This window comes from Myotis lucifugus, unplaced genomic scaffold (assembly GCF_000147115.1).
Source record: "Myotis lucifugus unplaced genomic scaffold, Myoluc2.0 scaffold_21, whole genome shotgun sequence".
In the NCBI taxonomy this organism is placed as follows: Eukaryota; Metazoa; Chordata; class Mammalia; order Chiroptera; family Vespertilionidae; genus Myotis; species Myotis lucifugus.
Window position 1 is genome coordinate 2,433,787 of NW_005871069.1, and position 16,726 is coordinate 2,450,512.

At 46.8% G+C, this 16,726-nt stretch overlaps 1 pseudogene; it reads left to right on the top strand.

The window, feature by feature from the left end:
- Positions 1-4,212: 4,212 nt before the first annotated feature.
- On the top strand, positions 4,213-5,891 carry LOC102431227 (annotated as a pseudogene).
- Positions 5,892-16,726: the final 10,835 nt, after the last annotated feature.

Here is a 16,726-nt window from a genome sequence, read left to right on the forward strand (position 1 = left end):
TTGTGATATCGGGAACACACTCTAACCAACTGACCTACCTGGCCAGGGCAAATGAAATTTTAAAATGTTCTCTAAAAGACTAGGGGTTTACAAACATTTTCTAAGTTGTGTGATCAGTATAATTATTGCTACCATATGCAATTAATTTAAACAACATAAATGTGTTATAATAAATTTTATTAAAAATTCATCACTTAGCCCAGCTGGCATGACTTGGTGGTTGAACATTGACCTATGAACCAGGAGGTCACGGTTCGATTCCCAGTCGGGGCATATGCCCCGGTTGTAGGCTCGATCCCCAGTATGGGGCATGCGGGAGGCAGCCAATTGATGGTTCTCTGTCATTATTGATGTTTCTCTCTCTCTCTCTCTCTCTCTCTCTCTCTCTCTCTCTCTGTCTCTCTCTCTCTCTCTTTCTTCCTCTATGAAGTCAATAAAATATATTTTAAAAATGCATTATTATGTGATTCCCTTTTCTCTCTTTTTAATGTAATGGGGTGAATATGCCACTGCCACAATTCAATATAGTTCTTCATCAATTCTTTTTTAAACTTTATTTAGGAATAATTGAAAAATGTATATATTTTATGTCTACAATGTGATGATTTGATATACATATACATTATAATTGCCAGTGACCACAAACAAGATCAAGACAATGAACACATCCATCACCTCAGACAGTTATCTCCGTGTGTGTGTGTGTGTGTGTGTGTGTGTGTGTGTTTTGAGAATGCTTAAGATCTACTCTCTGAATCAATTCTTTCCTTATTTCTTGTGCTTCATTGATGTAGCTGCTGGAAAACCCTGATCACAGAAGTAAGCTTGTAGGAATGGGAAGGGTTTTGTTATAGAAATTTCAGTCAATTCTTCCAATTTCTTCCTAGTTTTAAACCACCTAGTATTTATTGCGCAAGCTCCTTCCTTGTCTCTCACAGGACTCCCTCTTCACGTTGATGCATTCCTGACAATAGCTGAAGGGTATAAGAGGTGAAGTAATTAAACAAAACTTGTCACCACTCTCACCACCCACTTCATCACATGTCTGAATTCAGAACATCACAATATAGGCCACAATATTGTTCTTAACGCCAAGCCACACCTTAACAGAAAGAGATGGGGAATGATGGGAAGGCCAGAGGGTTTATCATGCCTTGGTTAGTTACCAAGAAAGGCTTTCCCTGTGTTTGGCATTTGAAGGTCTTGGAGCTCAGGGCAGTCACCTGAGTGAGTGGGAAGGCTGAGGGCCAATGCTTTCTGTCATGAAATGGGTCAAGGTTGACTGTGCACTCACATAGGTGCTTGGGCTGCAGTATATATGGAAGGTGAGGATGTGCAAGCAGATTTCTTTAAAATTATCTGTTCCACTTGGACCCAGGGTTAGAAAACCATTGAGATAACAGAACTTTGATTTCATTTCTAAGGGTGCAAAGGCGCTCTGCAAGCCCCCCTGATTCCAATCACTGTATTGACTAGAATTCAGTTACACAGCAGAACCCAATCTCAGTAGTTGGAGCAGAAAGGGATTTATTCCAGAAAATTAAATGACCCATAGAACCACTAGAGAAGGTGAACAAACAAGACCTAGACACAGCTTAGGAATGACTCCGGAGTCCCACACAGCGAGCAGTGTCTCCCCAGCTCAGCCAGCAGTCTCCTGGGGCCCACACAGCAGGGAGCAGTGGCTCTTCCCAGCTCAGACAGCAGTCTGACAGTTTGCAAAGCTGCTGCTTTAGCTGTTCAGACTGTATGATGCTGGATAACAAAGCAGACGGTGGGGGGAGGTATGTGATGGCAAAGGAACAGGCCTCAGAGCTAGAACAAGTGAATCCAACTGGGGACAGACGGCCACAATTCACTGAGGCCTCTGAAAGGTGTCATGATTTATTACTTTTATAACATTTATTGGATTTATCACATTAAGTGAATTGGTCTAAGGATGGAGGGATGGACTAAGAGAAGAGGGTAAATTCTTGACACTTGATGTGGTTTGTGGAAGAAACACAATCAGAGGAAGGAGGGAGGGTGGCTTCCCGAGGGCCATGAACAAGGAGCTCCCCACAGCGACTCACTGTACCCACTTTTCACTATAGAGGAAACTCCAAACCAGTGTGCCCGAAGCTGTGCTCTGTGTGTGGACACAGAATATGATGACAGTCTGTGCCCTAGAGCTTCCACTTCCCTTCACCTACCAGGGAATTTTCTACTCCTAGTATTTCCAAAACCCTGTGAGGTAGCTCTTCAAGGTCTGCTTCTTTAAGGTCTGAGTGCCACGAGGGCTGCACTTTGATTGTTCTCTCTACCACTGTATTTCAGGCACACAGAATAGTGTCTAGTGAAGAGAAGGTGATTGATAAATATTTATTGAATTAATGGATAAGATAATAAGTTCGTAAAAAGACCCCAGACTCATTAGTGGGTCTGTGATAAGGTTTTTCTCAGTCTGAGTGACGAATTGCCAGCTCCAACAAAGTTGGTTATTGGAGGGTCATTTTCACCAAGTCTGAGGTCTAGAGTGAAGGGTAAGGTGTTTTGATTACCTGCTCAACACAATCTGCTCCTGATATCAAAGTAAAGGGCACAATGGTATTGTACAGCTTTAAAACTACAACCTCACCAGCAATGATATAATGAGTGCTAGTCCTCATTATCTCATGAAATCCTCATAAACATCCTGGAGGTAGATTTTATTTTTCTTATCTACAAAGGAGCAAACTGAGTATCTGGTAGATAAAGTGATTGATCCAGAGTCATTAGATTAGACCTTGATCTTCACTTTAAGCCCTTGACTCTGACTTCTGACCAGGAACACTGGAAGGAAACTCATGTGATCTCATAGACTAGCTCTGCTGTTCAGCGCCTTGGTCTAGCGGGCGTCACAGCCTCACTCCACCCTGCATACACAGAGAGCTGTCCTTCCCAGACACTGCAGTGGGAGCCAGCCATATGCTGATAGGGCTTGAGTGGAAATAACTTGTGACATGTGCAGGCAGAAGCATTCTGATCATTAGCCTCTCCTGCCATTGTGACTAGAAAAAAATGGGTGCTTCCAGTGCTATAGCTGTGAGGTGGCAAAGCATCCATCATCCTTGGTTCCCAGGATTCCATAGAGCAGAGCTCCCTGATAACCAGTTTTAGACATACCCTGTGAGCAAGAACATGCACATGTATGTTAAGGCATGGAAATTTTAAGAGTGGTTATTATCATAGGATAATCCAGCTCATTCTTAAGATTGTACTGGTCAACCCTCTAATCCTCTGAGTCTCCTTTTTATCATTTGTAAAATGGTGATAATAATATTCACTAGAAAGCTGGTGTAATTTAAAAATACAGTGGTTCCTTCCAGGCCTCATATTCTTTAAAGAACATCTAGCTTAGCAATATAGCATGCCCTAGAAATAGGTTTTCTTTATGGCCATAGTATTATGTGTTTGAGGTCTTAAGTCTTCATTTCACTGTTCTTAGATTTGAAGATAGCCAGAATTGAGACTCTAAGGAATCCTATCTAATAATAGAGAAACATGGTAATTAGCCGTACATCCGCTACCCTTCCCATTGGCTAATCAGCGAGATATGCAAATTAACTGCCAACCAAGATGGCCACCGGCAGCCAGGCAGCTGAGAACAGGAGGCTTGGTTGCCCCAGCGATGGAGGAAGCCAAGGTTCCCCACCTGCGGCTGCGGGGCTCTGAGCTCCTCAAGCAACAGCTCCAAAAGATACAATGTTTCAATTATAGAAGCTAAAAGATGGCAGTTAGTTTGCATACTCAGGCTCCAAGCGGTGGAGCAAAGCCAAACAGCCCTGAAGCCGCAGAGCCGGGAGGCATCCTGGCCCCAAGATCAGCAGAGCAGCGGAGGAGTCTGGACACCTCCATGCCCTGCTCCTGGAGCGCTGCCCAGGCCCTGAGTGCAGCGTGGAGCCCCGCAGGCCTGGAGGGCACGGGTGGGGGCGGGGCACATGCGCCTGGTGCAGCAGGATGTGCTGGGGAGCCGCCCGCCTTCCAGGGCCTCCTCCTGCTTCAGGGCCTTGCCCTCCTGGGTGCAGGCCCCAGCGGACTCGGGGTCGTGGCGGCGCGCAATGTGTCCTGGGCTCCTTGCCTGCCTTCCACGGCTTCCTCTTGCTTCAGGGCCTTGCCCTCGGCGGTCTCCTCCTCCCCAGCGCCCAGAGCAGCGGACCCACTGAGGGCGCTCCCCGCTGGCCTAGGGGGTGAATGGAGCGTGGGGACTCCTGGGTAAAGGGTCGCCCTGGGGAGGAGTCCCGACACCTCCAAGACCCGCTCCTGTTCAGCAACATCCCCAAGATCACGCGTCTGCACCCCGGGCTGTGGGGCAGCGTGATGGCGCCGATGGTGGAGAAGGCACTGCGCACGCGGGGACCTCCTCAAAGGCTTCAAGATGTTCGGCTCCCTCTTCAAGCCCTACATCCGGTACTGCATGGAGGAGGAGGGCTGCATGGAGTACATGCACAGCCTGCTGCGCGACAACAACCTCTTCAGGGCCTAGGTGACGTGGGCCGAGAAGCACCAGCAGTGCCAGCGGCTGAAGCTGAGCGACATGCTCGCCAAGCCCCACCAGCGGCTCACCAAGTACCCGCTGCTGCTCAAATCAGTGCTGAGGAAGAGGGACGAGCCACGTGCCAAGGAGGCCATCATCACCATGATCAGCTCCGTGGAGAGCTTCATCCACCACGTGAACGCGTGCATGCGGCAGCGACAGGAGCGGCAGTAGCTGGCCGCCGTGGTGAGCTGCATGGACGCCTACGAGGTGGTGGAGGGTAGCAACGACGAGGTGGACAAGCTCCTGAAGGAATTTCTGCACCTGGACCTGACCCCGCCCATCCCTGGTGCCTCCCCAGAGGAGACGCGTCAGCTGATGTTGGAGGGCAGCCTGAGGATGAAGGAGGGAAAGGACAGCAAGATGGATGTGTACTGCTTCCTCTTCACGGACCTACTTTTAGTGACCAAGGCAGTGAAGAAGGCTGAGGGGACCAGGGTCATCAGGCCACCACTGCTGGTGGACATGATCGTGTGCCGGGAGCTGCGGGACCCTGGCTCCTTCCTCCTCATCTACCTGAACAAGTTCCACAGCGCCGTGGGGGCCTACACGTTCAGGCCAGGTGGCAGGCTCTGTGCCAGGGCTGGGTGGACTCCATTTACAATGCGCAGAACCAGTTGCAGCAGCTGCATGCGTAGGAGCATGCGGGCAGCCAGCAGCACCTACAGAGCCTGGAGGAGGAGAAGGAGGAGGAGCAGGAGGACGAGGAGGAAGAAGAGGAGGAAGAGGAGGGTGGGGAGAGTAGTACTTCCGCCGCCAGCTTCCCCACCATCCTGCGCAAAAGCAGCAACAGCCTGGACACCCAGCACTGCGCCTCGGACAGCTCCATGGAGACCCTGGCCGTGGTGGTGCTGGAGCCCGGGGAGACACTCTCCTCTACCGAGTTCGAGGGCAGCCCCTTCAGCTCCCAATCGAGATGTCCCTCAGTACCACCGCCTCATCTGTCACACTGACCAGCGAGCTGCTGGCCCTGGCCCCTGGGGAGGGCAGCTCCTGCTCCATGGACTCCGCCTACGGCACCCTCTCCTCCACCTCCTTGCAAGACTTTGCGACCCCAGCCCCTGTGGTGGAGCCAGCGCCCCGGCCCCTAGATTTACCACAGGCCCCTTCACCCCCGCCCTTGCCCCGCCTCCGCCGCCGCCACCCTGTCAGGCTGCTGCCCCGCCTGTCCCACCTGCTCAAGTCCAAATCTGAGGCCAGCCTCCTGCAGCTGCTGGCAGGGGCCGCCACCCAGGGGGCGCCCCCAGCCCCCAGCCGCAGCCTGTCGGAACTCTGCTTGGCTGCCACAGCCACCAGCGCATCAGGACCACCCTGCTGCTTAACTCCCAGGCCCTGAGCACAGTGTGGAGCCGCCATGCTTGGAGGGCGCGGTCCGGGGCGGGCGCACGTGTGCCTGGTGCAGCAGGACTTGCTGGGGAGCCGCCCGCCTTCCCGCCGGGCCTCAGGCCCGGCGCCCAATGTGGAAGGGCTGCAGTGCGGCCACCAGGCCCTGAAGGCTGCCCTGAAAGTCACACAAAGACAACCTTCTACTGGAGGGCAGGCATGTGGTGCTCCGGGAAGATTCCGGAGGTAGGGAAGGAAGGTCATGGAAGGGAACAATTGTAAGAGGAGATCCCGAAGGTTCTGAAAGCAGAGGACCAGCTCCTTGCAGACCTGAACTCTGTGTGGGCCTCTTTCTTGGCCCTGGCAGTGGGAGACACAGGAGGAGGTGATGGACCGGGGCTGTGCCCAAGGAAGACTCAGAGGAAGCAACGTGTGGACAGGGCCAGGCGGAGCAGGCAGGTCCGTGTGGATCCCGCTGGAGCGCAGCCAGACCCCAAGGCGACCACCAAGCCAGGCCCCAGGGAGAAGCGAGCAGATGCCACTCCACTCTCTGGAGAAGACCATTAAGCAGAAAACTAAAGAAACCGATTTTACATCATTTCCCAGGTGGAGAACAGTTGGCATGTAAGCCCCTGACCAGTGCCCAGCCTCTCCTCTGTCTGTCTATCTCACTCTTAGGTACCATGTTCTTTGTTCTCTCTTAACTGCAACTCATTCTTAAACTAAATTGCTTTTAAAAGAAGACTAAATAAAGTTTCCCTTAAGTTATTTAGGCGGTGCTGGGGCTGCTGGGGGCCTGATAGAAGACACAAACACGCAGCGGGGGGCCTGTACCCAGCAGCCCCAAGGCCCACCACCTTGGTGCTGGGGCTGCTGGGGCCCTAATCAAAGACCGGCAGCCCCAAGCCCCGCCATCAAGGTGCTGGGGCTGCTGGGGGTATCAGAGACACAAACCCGCAGGCCCGGCACCCAGCAGAACCAAGGCCTTCGCAGCAGTGCTAAGGAGCAGCAAGCCAAGCAGTAGGAAGCAGCAAGCAGGTGGGCAGTAAGGAGGGAGGGGTCCCGGACTGCGAGAGGGCACATGCTGGGCTAAGGGACCCCCCACCCATCCCCAGTGCACGAATTTCGTGCACCGGGCCTCTAGTCCTTATATAATTTTCTAAGCCTCAACCACAGGTCAATTTTATTTTATCTTGAGACAGATTGTGCAGGTGACTCTTGCCTTGGTCTCCCATCCACCAACCCCACCTTTGTAGTGCACAAAGAGGGAGGTGTAGACTGTTCCCCAACTTTATTAGCCTTGCTTTGCCTAATGAAATGTAAGAGCAGTGACACACATTGCTTCCAGATGGAGGTGAGGAGATGTGGTGTGAGACCCTCTACGCTATATTTCCTTGCAGCAGTGACCTTGAAGACTGTAGCCTATGATGGTAGAACTCTGTCAGCTTAAGGCTCTGACTAGTTAAGATGAGCAGAGCCCTCCTGCTGAACAGCTGTGGACATCTAGTGTGAGAGAGAAATCAACCTTTGCTGTTTTGAGCCACAGAGATTTTGGGGTTGCTTCTTATTGCAGCAGAACTTAGTTTGACCTGACCACTTGCATTGGGAATGAGGCAAAGTGGCAGTAATAGACCTGTGGTTGGAGAGTTGGGAGCCCTGGATTTTAGGTGTCATTGGGGAAACCATGGGCTTCAGTTTCTTTTCTCCCAGTCATCTTATAATTATAATAGTCTCTCTCTCTCTCTCTCTCTCTCTCTCTCTCTCTCTCTCTCTCACACACACACACACACATGCACACATCTATCCTTCTTATTCTAGAGATTAAAGTGAGTGACTTAGTAAACCATGAAATTCTGTGTCCCTCTAAAATGCATATGTGATGGTATTAGGAGGTGGAGCCTTTGCAAGGTGATTGTAAAAGAGAGCCCAAAGCACTCCCTAGTCCCTTCCACAGTGTGAAGGCAGAGAAATCCGCAATCTGCAACCTGGAAGAGAGCCCTTGTCCAACCCTCTAGCACCTCATCTTGGATTTTCAGCCTCTAGAATTGTGAGAAATAAGTTTTTGTTGCTTAAAAGTTACCCAGTCTGTGGTATTTTGTTATAACAGCTCAAAAGGACTAGGATAATTTTCACAAAATTCAACTCTTACATTCCTCTTACCTGATGTAGTTAGCTTAAAAGAAGAAAATAAACCTTGTTAGACTTTTCCTGAGATGACATTATCTCTAAGGTGAAGAAGAATCAATATTTTCACTCTGGGAAAGCCTTTTGTTTCTTGATGGTGGGCCTTCCTTCATTTTGTTTTGCACACAGAAATGTAAATAAGCAGCTTTTGAATTTGTATAGACATCTGGAAAAGCAAACATATTCTCATCAAAATAGTTTTGCTTCTCTTCTTACATTAATTTACTGAATCAGAAAGAAACTTCTTACTGGAAACTCAATTCCTGACAGATGGAGGAACCTGGAGAAAATATCACCTCTGAATGACATGGCAACCTCATGGTGAGAGGCTCCATCCAGAATGGAGATGCTCGCAAGAAAATGAGAATAAGATTTACAGGATAGATTCACACCGTGAAAAGCAGCGACCAGCGAAGGCTCATATGGTGTAACTCTGTAAGGAATCTGGCAAGAAAACATAATTCCTGTCCTGCAGAAAGGACAAAGGGCCACAGGCTAAGATTCTGGGGTGACAAGGAATCCCTGGATGGAAAGGGAATTTTGCTGTAGGTAATAGATCATGTTTTCCTTGGAGCAACAGCTGGGAAGGTGGAAGTTTATTGGAAAGGTGGCCAATAAATCCTGTACCACTCTCTCAAGTGGTTACTCTCTTTCCTTGGTTAATATTTGGCTCCATTGCTTACAAAAGGAAACCTCATGTAGCAGTGATTTAAACATGTAAGTGTTTATTTTGTTATGGAAAGCACATCCAGGCATTCCTGAGCTGATGTGACCCATTCTCAGGGCCAGCAGGAACCAGGCCTCTCCTGCCTTCCTGCTCATACATCCTCAGTGCATACCTCCTGCTCTTAAGGTAGCCTTAAGGTCCAAAATGGCTGATGGAGCTCCTGCCATCACATCTACATTCTGGGCACCAGGATGAAAAAGCCAAGAATGGGCAAAATGGGCTCACTGTCTAACTGAGCTAACTCTAAGGATCTTTGTGATGGAACTGTACTGTATTTTGACCATCAATGTCAATCTTCTGGTTGTGATATTGTCTTTTTAAAATAGTGTATTATTGGGAGGAAAATGGCGACCAGCAGGAAGGTAGGGAGGGAGAGAGTGTGAGAGCGCAAGAAAGTGATAGAGGAGTTTGTGGACGTCTGTGGTGTGTGTGTATGAGCTAGGGACAGTTAGATTCTGCAGGTCTTCTAAGGGGCTGCTAAACCAGGCAGTCTTAGGCGGCGAAGTCCCCCTCCTGGCGCGGACATTCCTGGGCAGCCAGCACAGGCACAGCGACCACGCCATCTTGGGAAACAGAGCTGCTTGAGACTAGGATCCTGGCCTCAGCACCACCCAGTCTGATCTCAGACGCATACCAGGACCCTGCAGCCACTGGGGACAGAGACCTGTGACCACAGCTACAGACCTGCAGACACCAAAAGTTCAGAGATCCCCGCGGCAGATCCGTGAGTAACAGAGCCCATCCCCCCTTCCCACAGGCTCGCGGGCAGTGCCATAGTAACTAACTGATAGACCCATCCCTTGCTGGGGCCTCAGGGCTGCAGGAACTTTGGCCTGGAAGTACGCAAGCACCTTGGAACTGATCCTTCGTGCACTGCCTGCTTAGGAGCCCTGGGCTGGGAGCAAACCAAACGAGCCAGTACCGGGAACTGATCCTACCCGCACTGCGGGCTTTGGAGCCCTGGGCTGGGAGTAAATGCGCTAAAGGGAATTTGTCCGTGTAGCACAGGCCCAGAGACCCTGTTTCTCGGGGCAGGAGGCAGCACCAAGCACCAGTGACTTGACTGTGTTTCTTATCACCTGCGCCTGAGACCCTGATTCCCTGTGCATTTATACTAAGAGCCAGTGAATCCAATTCCTAGTGCAAGGGCACACAGGGACCCTGATTCTCAAGGCGAGGTCGCGCGAAGCAACAGAGACTCTGATACTGGTCTCTTGGGGAACTCTGACTCCTGGCACATGCTAGGGGGCTCTGGTTTTCAACACGGTGCAGGCAGGGTCCCTGATTCTAAGGGCACAAACGAGGCCACATTGAGCGCTGGCAACACTGACTCAGAGCGAGCCTGGTTCCCACCAACCAACAACAACCACACATCTTAGTGTCAGAGCTCTTCAGTGACACTAGGGTGGTGGGAGGCTCCCACTGCACACGGCCCAGGCCCACGCAACTCGACGTTTGAACCATCGGGAGATAATCAGAATGAAGAGATGACACAACACCCAGAGGAAAGACAATGAGGAATCACCAAGAAAATAAATTAATGAAGTTGAAGCATGCAACATGACAGAAAAAGAATTCAGAATAATGGTTGTACAATTCATTCACCGGATGGATGAGAAAATCAACAACCTATGCAAGAATCAGGAAGAAATGAAAAGTGATATAGCTACAATCAAAAGCACCATGGAAAGTTTCAACAGCAGACTAGAAGAAGCAGAGGACCAAATTAGTGAGTTAGAAGATAAGGCAGAGAAACAAGCTCAATCTGAACAGCAACTGGAGAAAAAAATTAAAAAACAGGAGGAGAGCCTAAGGGAGCTTCAGGACAACATGAAACGAAGTAATAGGGCTGCAAGAAGGATAAGAAGAGCAGCAAGGATTAGAAAATCTATTTGAAGAAATAATGACAGAAAACTTCCCAGATATGGGGAAGAAAAAAGTTACACAAGTACAGAGAGTCCCAGGCAAGATGAACCTCAAAAGACCCACACCAAGACACGTCATAATAACGATGGCAAATGTACAAGACAAAGAGAGAATCTTAAAGGCTGCAAGAGAGAAACAGAGCGTTACCTACAAATGATCCCCCATCAGATTATCAAACGATTTCTCAACAGAAACACATCAGGCCAGAAAAGAATGGACAGAAATTTACAAAGTGATGCAAAGCAAAGGACTGAATCCAAGAATACTCTACCCAGCAAGGCTATCATTCAAAATTGAAGGGGAAATAAGAAGCTTCACAGACAAAAAAAGGCTAAGGGAGTTTATCACCACCAAGCCAGCAATGCAAGAAATGCTAAAGGGACTGGTGTAAAAAGAAGAAATAAAAAGCCCAGAAAGAAAACAGCCACAAAAAAATAGAAATGGCTACAAACAAGTACCTTTCAATTATAACTTTAAACGTAAATGGACTAAATGGCCCAATCAAAAGACATCAAGTGGCTGAATGGATAAAAAAACATGACCCGTACATTTGCTGTCTACAAGAGACCCACCTCAATAGAAGGGACTCACACAGACTGAAAGTGAAGGGATGGAAAAATATCTTTCAGGCAAATGGAAATGAAAAAAAAGCTGGAGTAGCAATAAGTATATCAGACAAAATAGACCTCAAAATGAAGGCCATAACAAGAGATAAGGAAGGCCACTTCATAATACTAAAGGGATCAATACAACAAGAGGATATAACCCTGATAAACATATATGCACCCAATGCAGGAGCACCCAAATACATAAAAAAACTCCTGGAAGATATCAAAGAGAGATCAACAACAATACAATCATAGTAGGGGACTTTAATACACCACTGACATCACTGGATAAATCCTCTAGACAAAAAATTGGCAAAGAAACAGAAATCCCTAAATGACTAGATCAGATGGACTTAATTGACATCTTCAGAACATTTCACACCAAGGCCACAAAATATACATTCTTCTCAAGTGCTCATGGGACATTTTCAAAAATAGACTACATGTTGGGTCACAAACAAAGTCTCCCCAATATCAAGAAGATTGAAATCATACCAAGCATCTTCTCAGACCACAATGGCATAATATTAGAAATAAACTACAATAAAAACAACCCAAAATACTCAAACACTTGGAAGCTGAATAGCATGTTATTAAATATTGATTGGTGTACCAATGTGCTGGGGTCCAACCCCAGCGGGTCCAGGGATCCCCAAAGGTGTGGATGGAGTCGGCAAAGAAGGAATGACACAGAGACAGCGTTCAGTTGATCAGCAGCCTAGCCAGGATCTCTAGCCAGGAACTCCAGCCAAGTTCTGGTCAGGATCTCCAGTGAAGTTCTGGTGGTTATTGTCTTGTTACATCTGTATTTATACCAGTTGATTTTAATCCTGTCAATTTCTATTGCAAAGATTAGGGCGTTTCTTATCTCCATTCCAGGGAGTAAAGATTATGTAGCTTAAGCGTGATTGTTTGTAGTTAAAGTGATTAACTACCCGCCTGGCACTTAGTTAAGGGGTTTTATCTCCTCCCTAACTTCAGGGAAAAATCCCTACCTGGGGAAACAACCTTTCTTGGAGAGGTGACCTTGGTTAAAACACAGGACCAAGAAGGTGAGCAAACATTAAGAACAGTATGCCATATACGCCAGGTCCCTTGAAACATATGCTGTGCAGATGTTTCTTCCCTGCAGTGACTGTGTCAAGCAGCAAGGATGGACCGGCTTCCGGCACCAATGAGATTAAAGAAGAAATTAAAAGCATCCTGGAAACTAATGACAATGAAAACACAACAATCCAAAACTTATGGGACACAATGAAAGCAGTCCTGAGAGGGAAGTTTATAGCTCTACAGGCCTATCTCAAAAAAAAAACACAAGAAAAAATGGTAGTAAATCACCTAACTCTACATCTCAAAGAATTAGAAAGAGAGCAACAAGAAAAGCCCAGAGTGAGCAGAAGGAAGGAGATAATAAAGATTAGAGCAGAAATCAATGATATAGAGATGAAAAAAACAATACATAAAATCAATGAAACCAAGAGCTGGTTCTTTGAAAGGATAAACAAGATTGATGAACCTCTAGCCAGGCTCACCAAGAAGCAAAGAGAGAGGACCCAAATAAACAAAGTCAGAAATGATAGAGGCGAAATAACAACAGACCCCACAGAAATACAAATGATTGTTAAAAAATACTATGGAAAACTCTACTCCAACAAACTAGACAGCCTGGAGAATATGGACATATTCCTAGAAAAATACAACATTCCAGCACTCAATCAGGAAGAATCTAAAAATATCAATAGGCCAATAACTATGGAAGAAATTGAAGCAGTCATCAAAAACTTCAAGCAAGCAAAAGCCCAGGACCGGATGGCTTCATAGAGGAGTTTTACCAAACATTCAAGGAAGAACTAAAACCTATCCTCCTCAGACTACTACAAAAAATTCAAGAGGAAAGAACACTTCTCAGCTCATTCTATGAAGCCAGCATCACCCTAATACCAAAACCAGATAAAGACAACACAATGAAAGAGAATTACAGACCAATATCCCTCATGAACATAGATGCCAAAATCCTCAACAAAATCTTAGCAAACCGGATCCAGCAGTACATCAGAAAGATCATACACCATGACCAAGTAGAATTTATCCCAGGGATGCAAGGATGGTACAATATCCGCAAATCAATAAATGTGATACACCACATAAACAAATTGAAAGAAAAAACCCACATAGTCATATTAATTGATGCAGAAAAAGCATTCGACAAAATCCAACAGCATTTCTTGATAAAAACTCTCAGCAATGTGGGAATAGAAGCATCATACCTCAACATAATAAAAGCCATATATGACAAACCCACAGCCAACATCATACTCATTGGACAAAAACTAACACCATTTCCCCAGGAATAAGACAGGGATGCCCACTGTCACCACTCCTGTTCAACATAGTACTGGAAGCATTAGCCATTGCCATTAGACAAGAAGAAGAAATAAAAGGCATCAAAATTGGAATAGAAGAAGTAAAACTGTCCTTTTTTGCAGGTGACATGATATTATACATAAAAGACCCTAAAGACTCCATCAAAAAACTATTAGACTTAATAAATGAATTTGGCAATGTATCAGGATACAAAATTAATGCCAAGAAATCTATGGCATTTCTATACACCAATAGTGAACTTACAGAAAGAGAAACTAAAAAAAATCCCATTTACCATCGCACCAAAAAAATTAAGATACCTAAAAATAAACTTAACTAAAGAGGTAAAAGACCTCTACTTAGAAAACTATAGGACGTTGAAAAAAGAGATAGAGAAAGACATAAACAGATGGAAGAATATACCATATTCTTGGATTGGTAGAATTAACATCATTAAAATGTCCATACTACCCAAAGCAATGTATAAATTCAACACACTTCCCATTAAGATACCAACGGCATATTTCACAGACCTAGAATGAACTCTCCAAAACTTCATCTGGAATAAAAAAAGACCCCGAATAGGTGCAGCAATCCTGAGAAAGAACAAAGTAGGTGGGAGCTCAATACCAGATATCAAGCTGTATTACAAAGCCACTGTTCTCAAAACTGCCTGGTACTGGCACAAGAACAGACATATAGATCAATGGAATAGAATAGAGAGCCCAGAAATCTACCTGAACCAATATGCTCAATTAATATTTGACAAAGGAGGCAAGAACATACAATGGAGTCAAGACAGTCTCTTCAATAAATGGTGTTGGGAAAATTGGACAGATACGTGCAAAAAAATGAAACTAGACCACCAACTTACACCATACACAAAAATAAACTCAAAATGGATATAGGACTTAAATGTACAATGGGAAACCATAAAAATACTGGAAGAATCCAAAGGCAACAAAATCTCAGACATATGCCGAAGCAATTTCTTCACCGATACAGCTCCTAGGGCATTGGAAACTAAAGAGAAAATAAACAAATGGGACTACATCAAAATAAAAAGCTTCTTCACAGCAAAAGAAACCATCAACAAAACAACAAGAAAGCCCACTGCATGGGAGAACATATTTGCCAATGTTATATCTGATAAGGGCCTAATCTCCAACATTTATAGGGAACTCATACAACTCAACAAAAGGGAGATAAACAATCCAATCAAAATATGGGCAAAGGACCTAAATAGACACCTTTCAAAAGAGGACATCCAGAAAGCCAAGAGACATATGAAAACATGCTCAAAGTCACTAATCATCCGAGAGATGCAAATCAAAACAACAATGAGGTACCATCTCACACCTGTCAGAATGGCTATCATCAACAAATCAACAAAGGACAAGTGCTGGAGAGGATGTGGAGAAAAAGGAACACTTGTGCACTGCTGGTGGGAATGCAGACTGGTGCAGCCACTATGGAAGACAGTATGGAGTTTCCTCAAAAAACTAAAAATGGAACTTCCATTTGACCCCGTGATCCCACTTCTAGGAATATATCCCCCCCCCCCAAAAAAAACAGAAACACCAATCAGAAAGGATATATGCACCACTATATTCATAGCAGCACAATTCACCATAGCTAAGATCTGGAAACAGCCTAAGTGCCCATCAGTAGATGAATGGATTAGAAAACCGTGGTACATCTACACTATGGAATACTATGCTGCTGTGAAAAAGAAGGAATTCTTACCATTTACAAAGCATGGATGGAACTGGAGAGCATTATGCTAAGTGAAATAAGCCAGTCAATGAAGGAAAAATACCACATGATCTCACTCATTTATGGATAACAAAGACCATTATAAACTTATGAACAAAAATAGATACAGAGGAAGAGCAGCCTCGAACAGATGGTCAAACTACAGCGGGAAAGCCAGGGAGGGTTGAGGGGCAGGAAGGGAGGGCTAGAGATCAACCGAAGGACTTGTTTGCATGCATATAAGCATAACCAATGGACATAAGACACTGGGGGGTAGGGGAGGCCAGGGGGATTGTCAAGGGTGGGAAAAAAAGAAAACATATGTAATACTCTTTGTAATACTTTAAGCAATAAAACAATTAAAAACAAACAAACAACAAACAACAAACAAACAAACACCTGGTTAACTTTGCCCACCTGCCTAACCCAGGACAGTTGCCAGGTTACCTCTGTGACCTGTCTTAGTTCTGTGACCTGTTGCCACATGATACCCCATAAGGCTGGGCTGGGGCACTGCAGGGTGATTCCCCAGCAGGCTCAGGAAGAGCTCCCCAAGATCTTGTCAGATTGAAACTCCGACTCGGCTGTTGAGACAGAGCTGGCCACATGGAGAAGGGGAAGCCACCACTGAAGGTACAGCAATGCCAGGCTGGCTGGGTGCAGCAGAGGCAGTGGATAAAGGGCCCTTGGGTGCGTTAGGCAGGAGAATGACATGATCAGATTTATATATTTTAAAGGTCACTCTGTGATTTGGCATTTGAAATGCTATTTGAGGGATAGGATTTAGACAGATGAAGAGGGTGAGATGTGCTTCAGGTACAGAGAGTGGGCACGTGGCCTGGAGGCAGGAGAGATGAACAGTGGAGACCTGAGCGCACACATCTCAAAGGTGGGGTGAGTGAGAAACAGGGCAGGGAAACAGAAGATCCTCCATAGAGGGGGCAGGGCAGAGGGGACAGGGGACCCTCCATTGAGGGGGCAGGGCAGGGTGGACAAGGGACACTCCATTGAGGGGGGAGGAGAGGGGGGACAGGGGACCATCCATGGAAGGTACAGGGCAGGAAGTAGGGGACCCTCCATGGAGGGGGCAGAGCAGGAGGATAGGGGATCCTACATGGAGGCTACAGGGCAGGGTAGGGCAGGGTAGGGGACCCTCCCTGGAGGGTACAGGGCAGGGGGGTAGGGGAACCTCCATGGAGGATACAGGGCAGGGGGTAGGGGACCCTCCCTGGAAGGTATAACGGCGGGGGGTTAGGGGACCCTCCATGGAGGGTACAGCGCAAG